The sequence below is a fragment of the Antechinus flavipes genome, chromosome 5, assembly GCF_016432865.1.
Source record: "Antechinus flavipes isolate AdamAnt ecotype Samford, QLD, Australia chromosome 5, AdamAnt_v2, whole genome shotgun sequence".
Taxonomy (NCBI): domain Eukaryota; kingdom Metazoa; phylum Chordata; class Mammalia; order Dasyuromorphia; family Dasyuridae; genus Antechinus; species Antechinus flavipes.
In genome coordinates, this window is record NC_067402.1 from 60,247,120 (window position 1) to 60,267,263 (window position 20,144).

Consider the following 20,144-nt stretch of genomic DNA (forward strand, 5'->3'; position numbering starts at 1 on the left):
TCATCTCTCCTTGGTATATTTTCTTGGTCAATTGTTTTTCAGTGAAATATTTCACATTTTCTTCTATTTCCCCATACATTTTGGATGTTATGTTATTGTTTTATGTCTCATGAATTCATTAGCTTCCACTTCTTTAATTTTAATCTTTAAAGGAATTATTTTATTTAGTGAATTTTTGTGACTCCTTTCTCATTAGGCCTATTTTGCTTTTTTAAAGAGCTCTTTTCTTCAGCATTGTTTGTGTCTCTTTTACCAAGCTGTTAATATTTTTCATAATTTTTTGCATAATTCTCATTTCTTTTCTCAGTTTTTCCTCTATTATTCTTATGTCTTTAACTTTCCAGGAATTCTTGTTGGACTTCAATCCAATTAATATTTGTCTTTGAAGCTTTGCTTGTAGCTATTTTCACTTTGTTGTCTTGTTCTGAGTTGATAAGGAAGTTGTTCTTCTCTGCCACTGTAGTAGCTTTTTAAATTTTTTTTATAGCCAAGTTTTTTTTGTTGTTGATGTTTGCTTATTTTTCCAACCTGTTTCTTAACTTTGAACTTTATGTTAAAGTTGTGCTCTTCCCACCTAGAGTTGGGGAAGCACTATCCTAAATTTAGGCCTTTTCGCTATTGTTTTTAGAGATAGTACTATGGGTCTGCAAATTGTTAGTGCTTCCAAGGTAGCATAATCTGGGGAAAGATGTAGTTACTGCTCTATTGGTGTGCATACTGGTCTTTACCCAGAAAGGACCCACGCTCCCCTATAGCCACAAGTGGTAGTGTGTAATTGGCACTGAAACTGTGACCAGATACCACGAGAGAACTCTTGCAGCCACCTCTTCTCTCCATCTTGTAAATGTGATCAGGGCCTATTTTCCTCTGTGACCAACTGGAAGTACTTTTCCCTGCCTTGGAACTGTGATGCAGAACTGAATATTGGCAAGAGAAATGCCAATCGGTGATAATTGTGCCCAACACCAGCAGAGGTTCTCTGTAATCTCTTTCTGACTATTGGTCTCATTCCCTATAATTTCTGGACTGAGAGTTCCCAAAGCTGCTGCCATCATATCTGTCTCCAACGCTCACATCCCATAGCCCTGCTTTAGGACAGCCCCCACTCTAGTGTCATAGACCTCTCCTGCTGACCACCTAAGTTATCTTAATCTTTTGAGTCTTTTAAGTCTCAATCTTTTGTTAGCTCTGCTGTTTTATTTAAGTCATTATTTTAAAGTTGTTTGCAGGGAAATGTTGGGAGGGTTCAACTGGATTACTGCCTGTACCCTGCCTAAGTATGATAGTTTAAACAATAGAGACCATTGATCTAGGATCTCTCTTATCAGCTTCATACAATATCAGTATCTGGAGACAGTTAGGTGGTACAGTGGGTAGACTGGATTTGAGTGCACATTCTACCTTCAAAGTTTGTGAAATGCCTTACAAATATCATATTTTATCTTCAACAACTCTGGGAAGTAGGTGCTATTATTATACCCATTTTATATATGAGGAAAATGAGACCAAGACGGGATTAGTTGTGTGACCTTGGATAAATCATTGTTATATAAATGCTAGCTATTGTTATTAATTGAATCTCAGTTAATAGGAACATAGACCTTAGAGACAGAAGAGGTTCAATCCCATTCCTTCAAACAAATAAAATATTATTGTGTCTAATTTGCAAGTGAGGCAATTGAACTTATTCAGGCTAAGTATTTTTCATTCTAGGCAAAGCCATTGATCATTTTTTAGTTTTCGCTCATTTCAATTTTTTTTTTTGAGGTGGTTGATAATCTTCTACTCTGATGATCCTTTACTTTGATGACCCTCCTGCCTTCCTTTCTTGGTTTTAATGATACTGTATTTATTTGATTTTGTTCCTTCTCTAGTTTCTTGAATGTCTTTTCTTATATTTTTAATAATAGTCCTAGTATTTGTCCTATCCTCTCCAACAGTGCCACAGCAGCCTTATCATTTCCCATTTAGATTATTGAAAAACCTTATTGAGACTTACTCCTATACTCCTATCCCTTTCTTTATTAAATCCATTATCTGCAAGATTACCTTTCCTAAAACAACACTTTCATTGTCTCACTTCCACTGAGGGAGAAGTTATGGTGTCCAATATCTCGGATCAAGTCAAATTCTTCTATTTCAACCTGGTATTAATTTTCTATCAAACTTTATTTGCTACTCTTTCCTGAAGTGAACTATTCACATTAGTAAGGTAAATCTCTTTCTTCTTTCCTACATGCATCACACTCATCCCACTTAGGTATTTACATGTGCTATATCTCTCTTAACCACAATTTCCTCATTTTCTTCTCAGCCCTCCAATTCTACTTGTTTCAAGCCCCTACGTCAAGTCTCTTCTGAATATAGCCCACTAAAGGTAGCATTCTCAGGAATTAGCACTGCCTGAAACAGGCAGAAGTTGATTCCTAAGTAAAAAATAAGAACACCAAGTTGAAAGGTTTAGGGACTTTCAGAATTGTTGTCTGTTTGCTTTCCTGCTTAAGGGGGACATCCAGTGTGTGTACTTTAAAAACCATCTGGACTCCCTAATATAAGAAAAAGCTAGAGGGTAGTTTCTCTGTGCTCCAACTTACTAAGAAGACTTCTAAATAAGATGAAAGAAATAACCTGTGAAAAATAGAAGATAGATGAGGGAAATCCAAGCCCATTTCAAAAGTTTAGAAACTCTAGAAAGTTTCCATACATGGAAAACATAATAAAGATGAGGGGGGAAAAGCAACTCTATACTATTTAACTTACCAGAATTTATCATGCCCTCACTATAGGGGATCTGAAGGAGGAAGAATATTTCATGCCCCACAATAGCAGAGAATCATGTATGTAGTACTGGAGAGGATTTCAAAATCTATCTAATCCAAACTGCTCATTTTACAAATAGGAAGCTGAGACTCAGAGTGACCTGCCCAATAACTGAGGCAAAAGACCAAGGTCTTCTTCTTGCTGTCTCGGAACCCCTCTAGCCAGTGCACTGTGCTGCTCCCACTTTAGAGTTAGCTCATTCCAGACTCTTGGACGGATCCTTCATGGAAACCAGGGAAAATTAAACAAGCCAGTTATCCTGATCTTGCTAGCTAAAGTCCCAGTAACTCCTTCCTTAGGACTAAGACCTGACTGGTACCTTTGTTCTCTCAAAGACTAGACTTCCTTCCCTGATTTCTAGATACCCCAAAATTTAGTTTTTGGTATCTGGAGTGTAGAATTTCACTTTCTCTCTACTCACTGTTTGGATTTTTAGCCTGACCTCACTTGTCTAGACACAATGAGGGATTCTTAACCTGAGGGCAATGTGCCCCAAAGGGATCCACCAATAGATTTAAGTGATATTTAAATTTGGATGGGAAAAATTATAGCTTTATTTCTTTGTAATTTTTTTTTTTTGGTAATCCAATATATTTTATATTATGAACTTAAAGCATTATTCTGAAAGGACATTTAAGGTTCTGCCAGACTGAGTTAGAGACACATGACATAAATGCATTAAAAATACCTACATTAAATCTTGAGTTCAGTTTTAACTTAGCTTTAGTGGTGCTTACATTCTGTTTGTCCCTTTGTCTTGCACATGTTTTTTCTTGGTTCCATAATTACCTTTGGACTTGGATCTCTATATGACCATCCATCCCATAACTAGTCAGTGGCTCATTCCTATCCTTTGACACTGGCTAACAGTTAATCCTGAAGGTCTCCCTAGATTCATTACCATGGCCTCTCCTCTAACTTAGGGAGAAGAATTTAGAATCAGTTGTTCACAGTCATGTCCTAACTAATAGAAAAGTATAAAATAAATGTAATGGGAATTTGGGAGGAGAGGGACGCTGATAGCTGAGGGGATCAGGGAAGGGTTCACTTAGAAGATATCATTTGAACAGAGGGAGACGTGATGTTAGAATGCATTTCAGGCATGGGGTACAAACAGTAATAGATTCAAAGGTGGCAAAGTATCGATAAGATCATGAAGCTGTTAGGTGGCACAGTGAATAGAGTATCAGACCTGGAGTCAAGAAGACTCATCTTCCCGAATTCAAATCTGGCCTCAGAAACTGTGTCACTTCACCCAGCTTGCCTCAGTTTCCTCATCTGTAAATTGAGCTGGAGAAGGAAATGGTAAACCACTTCAGTATCTTTGCTAAGAAAACCCCAAGTGGGATGACAAAAAGTCACTGGACAGCAACAGCAATATGAAGAAGGCTATGTTAGACCATGGAATGATTCATATGACAATTAACGGTAGGACCAAAGGAAAGTTGGATTCTATCTTTTTAGTGACCTTGAAAGCCTATGTAAAAAAGCAGGGGGCATTTAAGGCATATAGTGATATTTCAATCCTTCCTCGTCCCAGTTCCAAGTTTTTACTTTGGGAGAAAATAAGGGATAGGGGAAAAGAAACAGTATTTGTTTTTCAGAAACATGGATTATGTTAACAAAGACAATGGACTGAGAATGAAAGCTGGAAGAGAAATCGAACCTTTGTTATATTAAGAATCTTTTTGCCTTATGAAGGGAAAAAAACTGCAAACAAGATAACTGGAGTAGGACTGCTGACTGAAAATGGAATCAGATCTGAATGCAATTTCTAGAACTAATTTTTGAATATGGTTGTTTTCTCTCAGGAGAGATTGTCAGGGAATATCAGAGCCTGCCAGTCTTACAGTAGCAGGCAGCATGTTTAGAATGTGTATATCAAACAGACGACAATTGAGCCATTCGAATGAGCCTATTCTAATATCCATGATTCTGAGCAGACATGTTTTCCCTCCATCTCTTTCCATTTATCTTAATCATGTTAGTTTATCTTTTCACCAATATTTTAATAAATTGATTATTAAGTGAACTTAAATTTTTAAATTTTCTTGTTGCAAACAACAAAACAGACATTTCAACATACAAAAAAAGAAGATTCTGTTGTACATGCTTTCATTATATACACTTTTTATAAGAAGCACACAAAAATCTTAACAATATATTAACAAAATTAGTGTCTCCCCTTTTTGGTTTTAATATGTTCATTTTTAGAAAACTAAGCCAAGTTTTGTGGCATGGACTCTGAACTATTTTTATGCCATAGAACCCTTTGGTAGTGTGGGGAAACCTATGGACCCCTTCTCAGAATATTCATATAAATATATATATATATACACACATATGTATATATATTTGTAAATGCCTATATATAAAATTACAAAAGAAAATAATTGTATTTAAATACATTAAAGTGTTAAAAATATGGACCACAAATTAAGATTCTTTCTTTTATTGGGAGACTGCAGCAGTGAGGAGATTGGATTGTTATAGATTCAGTTGGTCCTCTTAACTCTCTTGTTTGTTTATTTAGCTAGATAGATTGGTTATCAACTAGGAGGAGGCTATATGTTAGCCTTAGGGAAAGAAATAAGAATCCAAGTACTTTGGCCCAGAAAACCCATGTGATTCATTGCTGATTAATTTTTAAATATTAATATAGTTCAGAAGATTGCTGCAGGCATAGTTAATGTGTTATTGAATGCTACCCATGTATTATGAGATGCTGATCATTTCTAAAATGGATTTTTAAGCCAAGTCTCAGAACAATAATCAGTATCCAGTAGTTAGCATTCGGCCATGAGAGGTATGATATATAAATGACATCCATGGTGAAGATAGTAGATGCTTAATACAGTTTGTTGAATGAGTTAAATCAAACCAAATTTGTCTAGACTAGCAATGGATTATGAAGATCACTAGATCAGAGATCTAGAGCTATTGGTGATTGCAGAAGTGTCAGGCACTAATAGATACTGTGAGTATAAGGACAAAGAATGAAATAAACCCTACTTTCCTTGAGCTCACATTCTAATGGGAGATGAGAAATATTTATAAACATAACTTGCAGCATAAAAATAAATTAATAACTATAAACATTTTGTTGTTGTTGTTCAGTTATTTCAGTCTTGTCTGACTCTTCACAACCCCATTCAAGGTTTTCTTGCCAAAGATATTGGAGTGGGTTACCATTTCCTTTTCTAGCTCATTTTACAGATGAGGAAACTGAGGCAAACAAGGTGAAATGACTTGCCCAGGGACACCTAGCTAGGAAGTAATGTAAAATCAGATTTGAACTCAGAAAGAGGACTCTTCCTGACTCTAGGCTCAGCATGTTAACCACTAGGTCATCTAGCTGCCCATATACATACATATATAAATCATACACACACACATACTCACACACATATTATATTTATTTACATGCACATTTATACATATTGCATTATATTTTACTATGCTATATTATACTATTCTGTGCTACATCATGGCATGTCATACTATACTTTTAGATCTTCCTGAATATATATATATATATATATATATATATATATATATCTGTGTGTGTGTGTTTTAAAAATCCCACCAATCATAGCTGACACTTAAATTCCAAATAAACCAGTTTTTGTAAGTAAAAAAAGTAGGGTCTATATTCTGATCAATATGATCATTATAGCCCACTTCTGCCTATCTCCCACTTTCAGAATATCATAGGATAATAGTGACAGAGTAGGAATGGACCTCACAAGTTATCTGGTCCAAACTCATCATTTTACAGATAAGGAAACTAAGTGGCTTCCTCAAGTTAGCAGGTAGAGTATCAGAGATGGGATTGGAACCCAGTCCTCTAATTCCAGAACCAGAATTATTTAGTAATATTTGCTTCAAGGTTATAAGAACCTCTTGGCAAGAAATATTAAATTATCTAGAGAGAAAAAGACAGACACAGAGATAGAGACAGGGATACACACAGAAAGAGAGCCAGAGAGATAGAGAGACAGACAGAGAAAGAGAAAAATAGGGAGGGAAGGGAAGGAGAGAGAGAGAGAGAGAGAGAGAGAGAGAGAGAGAGAGAGAGAGAGAGAGAGAGAGAGAGATGATTTAATACATATAGATATATGGAAAGAGATGAGAGAAGAGGAAGGAAAGGAGAGAGAAGGAAGGGGAGGAATAAGGGAGTGAAAGAGGGGTAGACAAGCATGGAATAGTGACTAGAAACCTGGTCTTTTTAAGCTAAAAAAAACTTGGTTCAAGTTTTGCCTCTAATGTATATTGACTATATGACCCAAAGGCAAGTCATTTAATCTCACTGGTCCAAACTGAGCCCAAATGATTCCAGATGATAAATCTTGCACAGATTTAATGGTAATACTATGTTAATAATTAGAGATTTGGCCATGTAAATGTGGTTGTTCTATTTATGTAGTTTGGAAGTTTTGCAGAAGTTCAAAATCTTAACAATGCTTTAAAGTGATTTAATAATATTTCTATCGTTTATAAGAAGAGTAGAAAGTCTTTCTCCTTGAGACTTTAATTCCTCTTCTATTAATATGAAAGTATAAGAGTAATATGAAAAGAACAATTTAACAGGAAATGTACCTTTTTAAAGGTTCTGCTATTCATAAAGCCATTGTTAGTGGCAATGAAGAACCCACTTTTGATTACTTTGAAAGTAAATTGATTCACATTATACTAGAAATAACTAAAAAACAGGACTTTGTAGTGTTGCTTTTTAAATAGGCACTAAATAAGCAAAATACCATTTTCTTTTTAGCTCACTAAATAATAGCTCATTATATCTGAATTTAAAGCTCAACTTAACATCATTATGTTTTCATCTCAATTATTGTATAGTAGCATGAGCTTTTCAGTTATGAAGATTTTCTTAACATTGGGCAAAACCATAATTTTAAATTATTGTGTAATCTATTTTGTCTATATGAGCTCTTTTGATTTCTTATATATAGAGAAAATTGATAGAGTCCCAGTAGGTTTTATTTCATTTTACTACCAAATTCAATTTAAACAGATATTTATTAATTATTTGATAAATGTTTGTTGAAACAAATTGATTTGTTCTTTTCAAATCCCTGTACTAGATTTTAGATAAGATAAGTTTTAGATAAGATCCCTTCCTATATGGAGCTTACAGTCTAACGGGAGTGGCAGATATAAAATAATACATACTCTGTACATTTTAGGATTTCAAAAGAATATGTTCTTAGAGGCTTGAGTGAGGACAGGATTTGTACCAACTAGTATCTTTTATAGGTATATTTTTTCCTTTCTAAAGGTTAGGCACTAAGTTTTCCTATTAAAAATGGGTAAGAATTCAATATGAATAGGGATGAGAGAACACAGAAAATATCCTAAAAGCAAAAAATCAGGAAAAAATCGAGTGTTAATGAAACAGAGATTTCTACTTCAGCTGGACCATAGAGATCCAGGGACTATGGAAAGAACTAATATAGACTAAAGTGGAATGATTGGTGTCTGATTGTGAAACACCTTGAATAAAAAACTAAGAAGTTTAAACTTTACTTGGGTGGCAGAGCCATTTGAGGGAAACAGCAGAGAGATTTGATCAGAAGAATTGTAATAATCAGCCTTGCATATGAAGAAGAGAGTGAAAGGATAAGAAAGTAGAGTCAAGAAGATCTTTTGGAAGGCTGTTATCCAAGTGAGTGATGATAAGTCTTGCCCAGCATAGTGACAGTTTCTTATCTCTGCAAAAGTTTGGATTAAGTTTCTTTTCTCTGAAATAGTGAAAACTGAACATTCAAACAGATTACAAAGGGCAACATTTTTGATGTTCTGAGGACACTTTTGGAAATTGTTCTAGGACCATCTCTTTGAGGCCCTTAATTCTTTGGAAACTCCCACTTACTTAGAGCCTGTATAAAATGCTGATTACAAATCATTCTTGTGTGGCCATTGAAAAGGCCTCTTAAGAGTCTTTGCTCTGATATTCTAGTTTCAAGGAGTGTTTGTGCTTGAAAATAATCAAACTATACAATAAAGAATTTTCACTAACTCAGATTCACTTCTCCTAAGAGAGATGGGGTGGGTGTGGATGATTAGGGACAAAAGGAAAAATAAGTAAAGAGATAGAAAAAGATTATTTAACCTGAATTAAAATCAGCAGACACTGATGAATTATAACCTAAAATTGTGTAACAAATAGATAATGTGATTACTGAGTTAATATCAATGATTTTTGAAAGATCATAGAGAATGGATAAGATACCATAGTACTGGAATAGGGTAAATATTTTGTTAATTTTCATAAGCAGGAAGATAATTAAACCTGCAAATTATAGACCAGTGAGCTTGCTTCTGATTCCTGTCAAAATTCTAGAATACATTATTAAATGGATGGTTTATGAATTTCCAGAAAAGGAAACACTAGGACAGAGTAATGATAAAGATAGTAGCATGAAAGGATTCAGAAGCCCCACACTCTCCCATGTATATTTCCACAGTGATCTAAAGAGGGCACCAACATAAATACAGTTATAAAATACATTAATATAAATAATATATACTTAAATATATTATATCACATATAATATCATTCTATCCATAAATAAAGTCTAAAAAAACACTAGTCAATTGTGTTATCCCTCCTTTCCCCTCACAAAGTTTTTCAGGATCCCAAAGGACTGGAAAAGTCTTTTTATTATTTGAAAAACAGATATACTCACAATGAAAACACTGACTTTCATCTCCCTTCTGTTTTGAGGAACTATTAACTAGATGTCTAATTCTATTTGATAACACCTAAGTAGTTTTTACAAATGAATATTTATTTAAAAGATATAGTAATAATAAACATTCAAATGTTTCTTTAGGGTTATAATCCTCATTATATCATCAAAGTCTATGGGGAGGGAAGAGAATGAGTTTCACAACTTAGCCCAATTCCTTAATAACAATAATCCTACCAAATTCAAATCTGAGGGACAATTATGCAGTATACAGGACCCTTTCTAAATGGGGCTTCCCTGTTGGAATGGTTATAACCACTGGTCTGAATTCTTGCATTTCCAGATTCCTATTTCACAAGTTCTAAAACATAATTCCATTCCCCAAACCATTTTTCTTATATTTTCTCAGACCAAAGAGCATTTTCTTTGGAAGAGAAAACAACCCTCTCCCTAAAAGTTAAGGAACTTTGCTTTCTTTTGGATAACATCATTTCATTCTTCCAGAATTTAACAAAAAATATAGCTAGAAGCAACAAGGTATCCCATCAGGAAAGCTAGCACAATTTGAATTTAATAAGATGAAGCCAGCAGTAGTTCCACCTTCTTATCTGTGACTAGAGACACCAAAACCTGGCAACGCTAAACCCAGAGAAGGTGAAAGCCAATAGCAAGCACCTAGACATCAAGTCAGGAGCAAACAGGACTTGACCTCTGATTCCAAAAGTGAACTTCTCTCAGACTTCAGCAATTTGAACAATATAAATCAGAAATAAGATAAGGACTCGAATAGAACATTTGAGAACTTAGATCTCTGGTGATTATGGAACAAAAATAGAAATGAATATGCATATTTTCTTACTTGTGTGTGACATCTTTACAAAAATGGACCATGTGCTATGGAATAGAAACCTTATAAATAAGTCAACCATACTGCAATAAATTCACAACAAAGGACTTTAAAGACAGAATGCAAATTTAAGTGGAGATTAAATAAATTAATCCTAAATAATCTATAAATCAAAGAACATATCATAGATACAATAGATTATTTAATAAAATAAAATGACAGCAATCATGCCAAAATTACTGGGATGCAGAGAAAGCAGTTCTTTGGGAAATTATTATATTCCTAAATGGTTTTATCAACAACAAAAAAAAGATAAGTAGGACATAAATAAGTTTATTGTATAACTAACAAAACTGGAAAAAGTAAATTTTTAAAAATCTAAATATATGACCAAAGGGAAATTTTCAAAATCAAACAATTGGAAGCAAAAATTGTTGAATTTACATGGAAAAAAAAACAATAGAAGTGAGGTTTATAAAAAAAAAATTAAATAGAGAAACTGTTAACTGATCAGATTAAAAAAGAAAAGGGGGAGAAGCCAAATTACCAAAATCAGAAATGGAAAAAAAAAAGAATATTCAGAACAAATTAAGAGAAAATAAAAGAAATTAATAGAACCTCTTTTGCTCAACTATATGTTGACAAAATTGATAAAATAAATGAATTGGATGAATATTTACCAAAAAAGCCAGACTAACAGAACAAGAAAGAAAATATATATAATTTCAGAAACATAAATTGAGCAGTCCTTAAATGAACCCAAAAAGGGGCAAAAAATTCAAGACCAAATAGATGGATTTACAAGTGCATTCTATTGAAATTCCAGAAACAATTCCACAAAGAAAAAAAAAATTCTAAATATCTGGCAATAAAAGAAGTACAAATTACAACAGCTTAATTAAAACCAATTTTAAAGTATATTCAGTTCAATTCAATGAATGGGTATTAAGCCCTTGTTTAGTGCCATGTGCTGTATTATAAGCTAAAGATACAAGGATGACAAAGAGAAGGAAGAGGAGGAAGCAAAATCAGAATCATCCCTGCCCTCAAGAAGTTTATATTCTATAAGATATGGAATGAGCATAAATAAACTAATAGAAAATATATACAAAAGTTGCAGCCAGAAAACTAATGGAATTCTGGGTTAGGTTAATAGAGATATAATGCTCGGGCCTAAAGAAAAGATATCCCTATTATGACACACCATAACTGGCCTTCTGTTTTCAGTTTGGGGGTACCATATTTTAGAAAGGACACAGTCTGGAAAGAATCTAGCTGAAGGAGACCAAGGCATGAAGGGCATTTGAGATCATGGCATATGAGAATCAGTTGAAAGATATAGGTGTGTTAATTCTGGAGAAGAGAAGGACTGAGGGCAGATGAAATATTATTGTACTTTAAGCATTTGAAGGGGTAGGAGAGAGTTTTGGCTAGTTCTGCTTCACTGCCAAAGCATGACCCAGGAGCCCTAAGGCGAAGTTGCATAAGTATATTTCCACATGATGTATGGAGAAATCCCATAGAAAGTAGAGCTAACCAAAAGTGAAAGGAGCTAACGGGGGAGAAGGGTCCTCCCTTCAAGAGCTCATTAAACATAGTTTGGGCAGCCACTTGTGAGAGGGAGGGAGTACAATTAATTGCACTACATGTGAGAGAAGAAAAGGAAGAAGGAAGACCTTCCTACAGGCTATGTCAATACATTAAGAATCAGTCCTAGGTCTCTTCCTAAAATGGCTGGCTCTTAAAGAGAATAATTCCCTCTATTTTAATATCTCTAAGTATAATTGTCTGATAATACCACAGCTGATTCAATTAGGTGACATGTCCATTATGCATTGAAGTGGAGATAGAATCTTGTTCTAGGTGCACAAGATGCATGAATTGGATTGATCACATAATTCATCCAAGAGAAATACAACAAAGTGGGAAAAGTAACTTTTCTCCCTTTCTGTGCCATGTTGGATTTTTTTAATTTAAAGAGATAACATATAAAGTGCTTTGTAAATTTCAAAGTACTAAAGAGTTCGTCCCCAAAGTCTTAGTATAGTTGACTTTTAGGACACCTGTATAAATGATAGCTATTATTTTTTATCAAGAGAAAGTTCTTAAATGTCTACAATATATAAGGTACTATCTTAAGTATTCTTCCATATTTAGCACTGAAGATTATTTTTACAGAACAACTAAGGGAGAATGCTGAGTCTGTAGATAGGAGAATCTGAGTTCAAATCTGGCCTCAGACTCTTAATATTTATATGACCTGGAAAAGTCACTTAACCCAGCTTGCCTCAGTTCCTCATAATTCATATGCTCTCTCTCTTTTGCTGATAAAAATATTTAGGGATATGGTAAATTCTGAAAGTATTGCTTTGGTTACATCTCAGAAATTTTGGTATGATTTCTCACTGTATGTATGAGGTATACCCTTCTCATTGCAGAGATTTTATTTTATTAAATTATCTATTGTTTCTATGGTGTGTTCTTTGAACCACCAATTCTGTGTGTATACAAGCTAATAACTATTATTTATATAGCTCTTTAAGCAATTGATAAATATTATTTTACTTTCACCACAACTCTGACTCTGGGATGTAAGTACTGTTTTATCCTATGAGGAAACTGAGGAATTGTCACTTGCCCAGATCACAAAGCTAATATCTGAGGCTAGTCTTGAATTCAGCTTTCTCTGTTTGTCTGGTTGGCTTTCTCTCTCTCTCTCTCTCTCTCTCTCTCTCTCTCTCTCTCTCTCTCTCTCTCTCTCTCTCACATACATAGACTATACATATATATATCTGTATGTTTCTGTGTTTGTACTAATCTATGTATACTGACTATATGCATATATATATATATAATAGCTAGTACTTCAAAAGTTTTGTCAGTTCCATCTATGTATCCTTCAGTATTATTTTTTACCTTCCTATCCACCCTGGAACACATGACTAAAAAGCAAAGAACAATTCATTTATTTTTGAGTGTCCCCCATGCTGAGTGCAATGCATTTCACACAGTAGGTGCTTAATACCTTTTGTTTGAATAAATATTGAATAAATTTCTGGTACGCAATGAATCAATTAATAGAGATAGTAAAACTTTAATAAAGAGAGGATGTGGGGGTGGGAGAAAATATTCCATTTTGTATTGAGCTTGTCTGTTTCTCATTAGGTCCAGCCTGATTTCTTTATGACTTTGGTCATGTGAGCCCATGGTTATTCTCATGGTTGACCTAGTGTGATGTGGCCATTTTTTTTTTAAATGTCTACATTGTATGTTATAGAAATGTTTGGAAAACACAAGAGGAAATTTTTTTAATCAAAAAAAAATTTGTATGTATGCATGTGATTACAGGACTTCTTATGCTAATATATTCTAATTTTACTATTTGTTCATATGGTACCTTTCAACAGCATGATTTCCCAGCTGCTCAGTTGGCAGTACCTGGTAGCAAATACAATGTTCTTTCCATTTTCTAGGTGGCAAAAACTGAGCCTTGAGATCATAAGGAAATTGGACACGTTCACATTGTGTCCCAGCTTTGAAGCCGGTAACAGATTCCAGACTGGCTACTCTCACTGCCTACCTAGGAAATACCTTCTTCCTAATTAAACAGGTAAAGAACTGCATCTTTGTTGAATTTTGAAGTGTGTTTATCATTTTGATAATGAAGAAATTGAGAATTTTAAAACTCTAGCGGTCACTTTCTGTTAAAACATTCAGATGAAATCAAAGATCTAAGCTGAACCCCAAAGGTTTTCCTGATGCACTTATACCAATGGGCAGCGAATTCCCTTTTGACCATTCATTTTTCATCTTGCTATTCACACCACAAACTTACATGTCGGCTCAATGAACACATCTTTCTGTCTAGGTGCTGGCCTGTTGCCATCAACCCACTTTCTACATTTCTTGTTCAAAAGATATGAAGATATATAATGACTTTTTACATTACTTGTTTGAAAGATATAACCATGCATATAATGAATATTGAATTTCTCGATTTCTCAAAGGGTCAGGGAGGGGGTGAGGGAGGGAGAGAATATGGAACTAAAATTTTTAATTAAAATCTTAAACTAAAAAACATATTAAGAATTGTTTCTAAGCATACATAGACCAGAGTAGGTGACTGCATAGTTATTTGATGAGGATAACTTAGAGTCTGTGTTTACATAAAATAACTACACAGAATAAGTTTCCTCTTGATTCATTAGTTGGCATAAATCTGAATATTCAGCAATACCAATCAGGGCCTCTAGTTTTAGCAATGTTTGCTCTTTGTGCCAAATCAAGCCCATTTTGATAAAAACAAGATGCTCAAAACTTTTTGATAATCAGGTAAATGAACCAAATATACAAATACAGAAATAGTCATGTAAGTCTAGATTCTGATCAGTAAGAGCATTCCATAGTGCTTTATAGTCACTAATTCAACATATCTTGGGTCTGAGTTGTTTACTTCTCTTCATAACCTATCCCCAATCTGCCAGGAAGAAGAACATTTGATAAATAAATATTTAATTTGGAAGAACCTTAGAAAGAGAATAATTGGAGTTAACAGTACAGCTTTTGCTCCACCTTGACTTTTTTTAATGAAAAAGATAATAGACGTGCTCCCCACTCTTACACCTACTTACTTCTCATGCCATTAATAATCAATAGACAGGACTGTTGGGCTGAATATTATGCAGACTCTCAGAGGATACTTTCCTCCTTCTCTTGGAAAACAGCAGATTCCAAGCAAACAATAAGAGGTAAAATACTGGCTATAGATTATGGATTTCAAACATCACTTTTGTCAAGCTTGTGTCAAGAGAGCAACACACTGTAGGGAGACATAGGGATCGAGACAGAGACAGAGATACAGGGTGAGAGACTGAGACAGGAAGATGCTGTCTCCGACTCTTTCTGGTTGAGTGACCACAAGCAAGTCCCATTAATTTCTTCCAGATTGTGTTTCCACATCTATAAAATGAGAAGAAGATGAGGCTAGAACCCAATGACAAGAAATAGAGACAGAGAGTAATAGGGAGAGACAGACAGAGAGGAAAGACAAAGACAGAGAGAAGGAAACAGAGATAGAGAGACAGTATTGGTCTTAGGGGAACATTGTTACAATCAGCAGATGAGCTCTTTCCAAAGCAACAGTAGAAGGGGAGTTCATTATTCCTAATAATTTGCTCCAAATTCCTTCTGCAGGCATATGGATTGTGTTTCCTGTTATCTCTAAAAATACAGTTGTGGTACTCCTGAAATCTAGCCAAATCAAGAACCTTTCTAATCTGGGGGAGAGCCTGGAGAAGGACCCAATCGTGACCTGAACATCCCCCTCAGAAAAAGACAAAGGAAGAGAAATGCTTGGCAATTAAGATGTGGTGTAGACTGAGTTTTTACAAATCTCAGACTGAGCTTTGAGTCACTAGGCAATCATAAATCACTTATCTCTTTCTTCTGTATGGTTTGTGCTGCCAAACTCTTTTTAAAAATCTTTTCTCTTTAGGATTGCACAAGCAGCAAAGGATCAAAGAGTCAACAATTTATAGATATTATGAACTCATCATATTTAGAAATGCAAGGATGTGGGCAAAGGTGCTGTTAATAATTCTCCCTCTTCACAATTTTGTTACATGACTTGATAGGGGCCACAAGGAGACCTTGTAACAAGTCCAAGTGATTTTTAAAATAAAACATATTATTGACTATTGAATGGAGGTTAAAAACTTGGCTGACATTCTTTAAGAATTTAAAGTCAAGTAGGTAGAGGAGGAGAATAGACAATACATTCCCTTACTTCAGGAACTATGGTAAGGGAAGGCAGAATAGAGAGAGGAAATGACAGTTTTGTCTAGTGTAACCTCATATAATTACTCACCTTGGCTTACTAGGGGTTTACTGGGATACTTGATTAAAAAACAAAACAAAACAAAACAAAAAAAACAACAAAAAAAAAAAAACCTAGAAACTGGGATTATTCAAAGTTCCAACTTTGATAATGGATTTGAAAGCCAAGTCCTTGCTTTTAATTGTGATTATCAAGAATGTGCAGATTTAAGTGAGATTACTGTAGATTTGTGAATTGGATAGGACTAAAGAGATTATCTAGTCCTGCTCCTTCCCTGAGGCCTAAATTATCATACTAACAGTCCCAGTAAGTAGCCATCTAGTCTCTGCTTGATTATCTCCAGGAAATGAAAATTCATTCCCTAACAAGGTACCCCCAGTGCCATAAAGGGACTTCTTGATGCTTTGAGAGTTTTTACATTGAATTAAAATCTAAGCTTTGATAACTAGTCCTAGATCAGTTCTCTGGAGTCGTACAAAATAATTTGTCTAATCCCTCTTCCATATGATGGTACTTTACACGATTCAAGATAGATTTCATTTCTCCCCTTAGGCATTGTATTCCCAGTCTAAGAATCACCAGTTTATTCAACCATTTTTTCATATGACATGGTCTTTAGACCCTTTACCATCCTAGTTACATCCCTCTGAATTTGTTCCAGTTTGTCAATGGTCCCTCTTAAAATGTGTCATATAGAACTCAATACTTATATTCATGTGTGCAAAAGAAAACAAGAAAAACTCAACACCCTCTGCCCCCTCCATTACCTACCCCTTATCCTGAACACTGTATTTTTCTATTAATGAAGTCTAGACTATTTTAGCTCATTTTTGGCAGATAGATTATAAGCTTCTGGAAAGCAAGGGCTATTTCATTTTTTGTTTTTGTGTATCCAGGGCCTACCTAGTTCAATGACGGAAAAAAAAAATTAATGAATGTTTGTTGGTGGTTTTATTCATTGGCGACCACATAACACTATCAATTCATTTTAAGTTTGAAGTTCACCAAATTCTTTTTCTTTTTATCCTGAGGGCTTATAAGTCAAGTCTCTTCCATCCTTTACTTGATTAGTTGATTTTTTGCAATTGTGTCATCAGTATTTCATTTTTAGGAGCAATCTTCTCTCACTATTGAACAATCTTTTCTTGTCCTGCCTCAGCTGTAGAATCATACTTCACTTTTTAACTGAGGTTGATGGGTGACAGGAAGTAGAGTGGGGAATGGTAAGGGCTTCCTAAACTAAATTTAAAGTTTGGGAAATATAGTCCAACATGTGTTCCTGGCCTTGGTTATCATGAATTCTAAAACGATATGGTCACCTTCCCCCAAGATTCTTATCCTTTAAACATCATCAAATAGCAATTTCCTGATGTCTAAATTAAGTCCAGAGAAACTATTTCTATGAAATTTTCTTCTTCTTCTAAGAGATGAAATAGACAGCCAGGGAAGTCAGAAATTTACTAAATGCTTTGACTTTATAATGGAATGAAACTTCCATCAGATATCTAGATGGCTGAAGTCTTTCATGACTTGTATCTTTTGTCTCTGTGCCAAAATTTTTATCTGAATTGGGCATTCATCATCCATATTCTTTATCTGACCTAGTGATCTCCAGTATATTCTCATAATATGATTTCTGTTTCTCTCTCCCTTTATTCTTAGCAAAATGCTTGTTTAATTTGTATTTCCACAAAGGTATTTATCTTCTTATTAACAAGATGACTAGCTCCTGTTGCCTGCATAAATGTTCAGGATTAGCAGAAGCACAGATATCAAGTAAGACATCTGAGTATAATAACAAGTAGGGGTGTGTTAGAACTAGCACAGACTGATTTGCAAAAGCTAATTATTAAATTTTCAATGTGAGGGTTTACATCTTGGAAATCAACAAACACTATAATCAGGGCTTGCTTTATTGCTTCATTGATTGCCCAAACATAAGAAAAATGATGGAGAAAATGTTAACAATGCAGATTAAACTTAAAAGTGTTTAATACATATATTTTTGTCAGGAATCTGGTTGTTAAATATTTACTGAATTAATTTTTACATATTTTTTTACTAAATATTTTTACACTCCTGACTCAAAAGCCACAAAACTTGAGCATACAAATTCATCTTCCTGGTAGTTACATAACTCACTGTCTCTGTGTCCAATCCAATCACCAGTTTTAAATTTTCATTTTTGGAAGTCCTGGCCTTCACCTGGATACATACACACACACACACACACACACACACACGCGCGCGCGCGCGTGTGTGTGTGTGTGTGTGTGTGTGTGTGTGTATTTGGTGCAACTCAGTCTTGGTATAAGAGCTGACATGACCTGAATATAACCTTCTCCTGTGCATCCATACTCAGAACACAAATATGTTTCTATAGAGCAAGGCCCTCTTTGATTGCCCTATTTCAGGAGTCCCATTAGAGATTCGAAGTCCCATCCTACCAAATCTTAGCAACTTTATTATGTTATATTTACTCATATATGTGAAACCCTTTCATTTAGTTTGTTTGTGGCTCATCTTTTGTATCAGGATATAAATCTCTTAAGTAGTATGATATCTCTTCCCAGATATTTCTTCCTACATATTACACATAATCTCTTTTGTTAGTTCTTTGTCTTTTCTGATAACCTCTAAAAATTAGCAGTGTCCAACTGAAATTAACTTTCTCTAGTCATTTTTTTCTCTCTCTGCTTCCATTTTCAAGTTAAAACTTAAAATCTTTTTTTCACAAAGTAATTTTTTTTCCTTTTTTATTATTATAACTTTTTATTGACAGAACATATGCCTGGGTAATTTTTTACAACATTATCCCTTGCATTCACTTCTGTTCCAAATTTTCCCTTCCCTCCCTCCACCCCCTCCCCTAGATGTCAGGCAGTCTTATACATTTTAAATATGTTGTAGTATATTCTAGACAGAATATATGTGTGCAGAACTAAACAGTTCTCTTGTTGCACAGGGAGAATTGGATTCAGAAAGTAAAAATAGCCTGGGAAGAAAAACAAAAATGCAAACAGTTTACACTAATTTCCCAGTGTTCTTTCTCTGGGTGTAACTGCTTCTGTCGATCATAGATCAATTGTAACTGAATTAGATCTTCTCTTTGTCAAAGAGATCCACTTCCATCAGAATATATCCTCATACAGTATTGTTGTTGAGGTATATAATGATCTCCTGGTTCTGCTCATTTCACTCAGCATCAGTTCATGTAAGTCTCTCCAAGCCTCCCTGTATTCATCCTGATGGTCATTTCTTACAGAACAATAATATTCCATAACATTCATATACCACAATTTACCCAGCCATTCTCCAATTGATGGGCATCCATTCATTTTCCAGTTTCTGGCCACCACAAAGAGGGCTGCCACAAACATTTGGGCACATACAGGTCCCTTTCTCTTCTTTAGTATCTCTTTGGGATATAAGCCCAATAGTAGCACTGCTGGATCAAAGGGTGTGCACAGTTTGATAACTTTTTGGGCATAATTCCAGATTGCTCTCCAGAATGGTTGGATTCGTTCACAACTCCACCAACAATACATCAGCGTCCCAGACAAAGTAATTTTTTAAAAAAATTAAAGAATCCCAGAACCACAGAGGCTACCTACTGCATCCATGAGGAGTATCTATACTCTATGTTAAGGGTTCCAATGAGAGGAAGCACCTCCCAATAAAGTCGATTTTACTTTTCTATGACTCAGATTGTTAGGAATGGTTTTCCTCTATTCATTGAGTTGAGAGCCACCTATAAAGATAGCTTTCACTCATTGTCCATGGTTCTCTCCTCTGGGACAGAGCAGAACAAATCTTTGTTATTAACAACTCTTGAGATATTTAAACACAGTTTTCATATCAACCATAACTCCCCAATTCTTCAAGCTAAACATTTCCAATTTCTTTAAATAATGTCTCATCCCCTCACCATCAC

The 20,144-nt window shown here is 34.8% G+C and overlaps 1 protein-coding gene across 1 annotated transcript in view; it reads left to right on the forward strand.

Annotated features, from left to right (window-relative positions):
- The window catches only part of KIAA1217 (KIAA1217 ortholog), an 887,028-nt gene that overhangs the window by 265,388 nt on the left and 601,496 nt on the right, over nt 1-20,144 (forward strand). Inside the window, exon 2 of the mRNA XM_051963016.1 lies at nt 13,848-13,984. The gene's annotated coding sequence lies outside the window, so the exon portion shown is untranslated. The remainder of the gene's footprint in view (nt 1-13,847; nt 13,985-20,144) is intronic.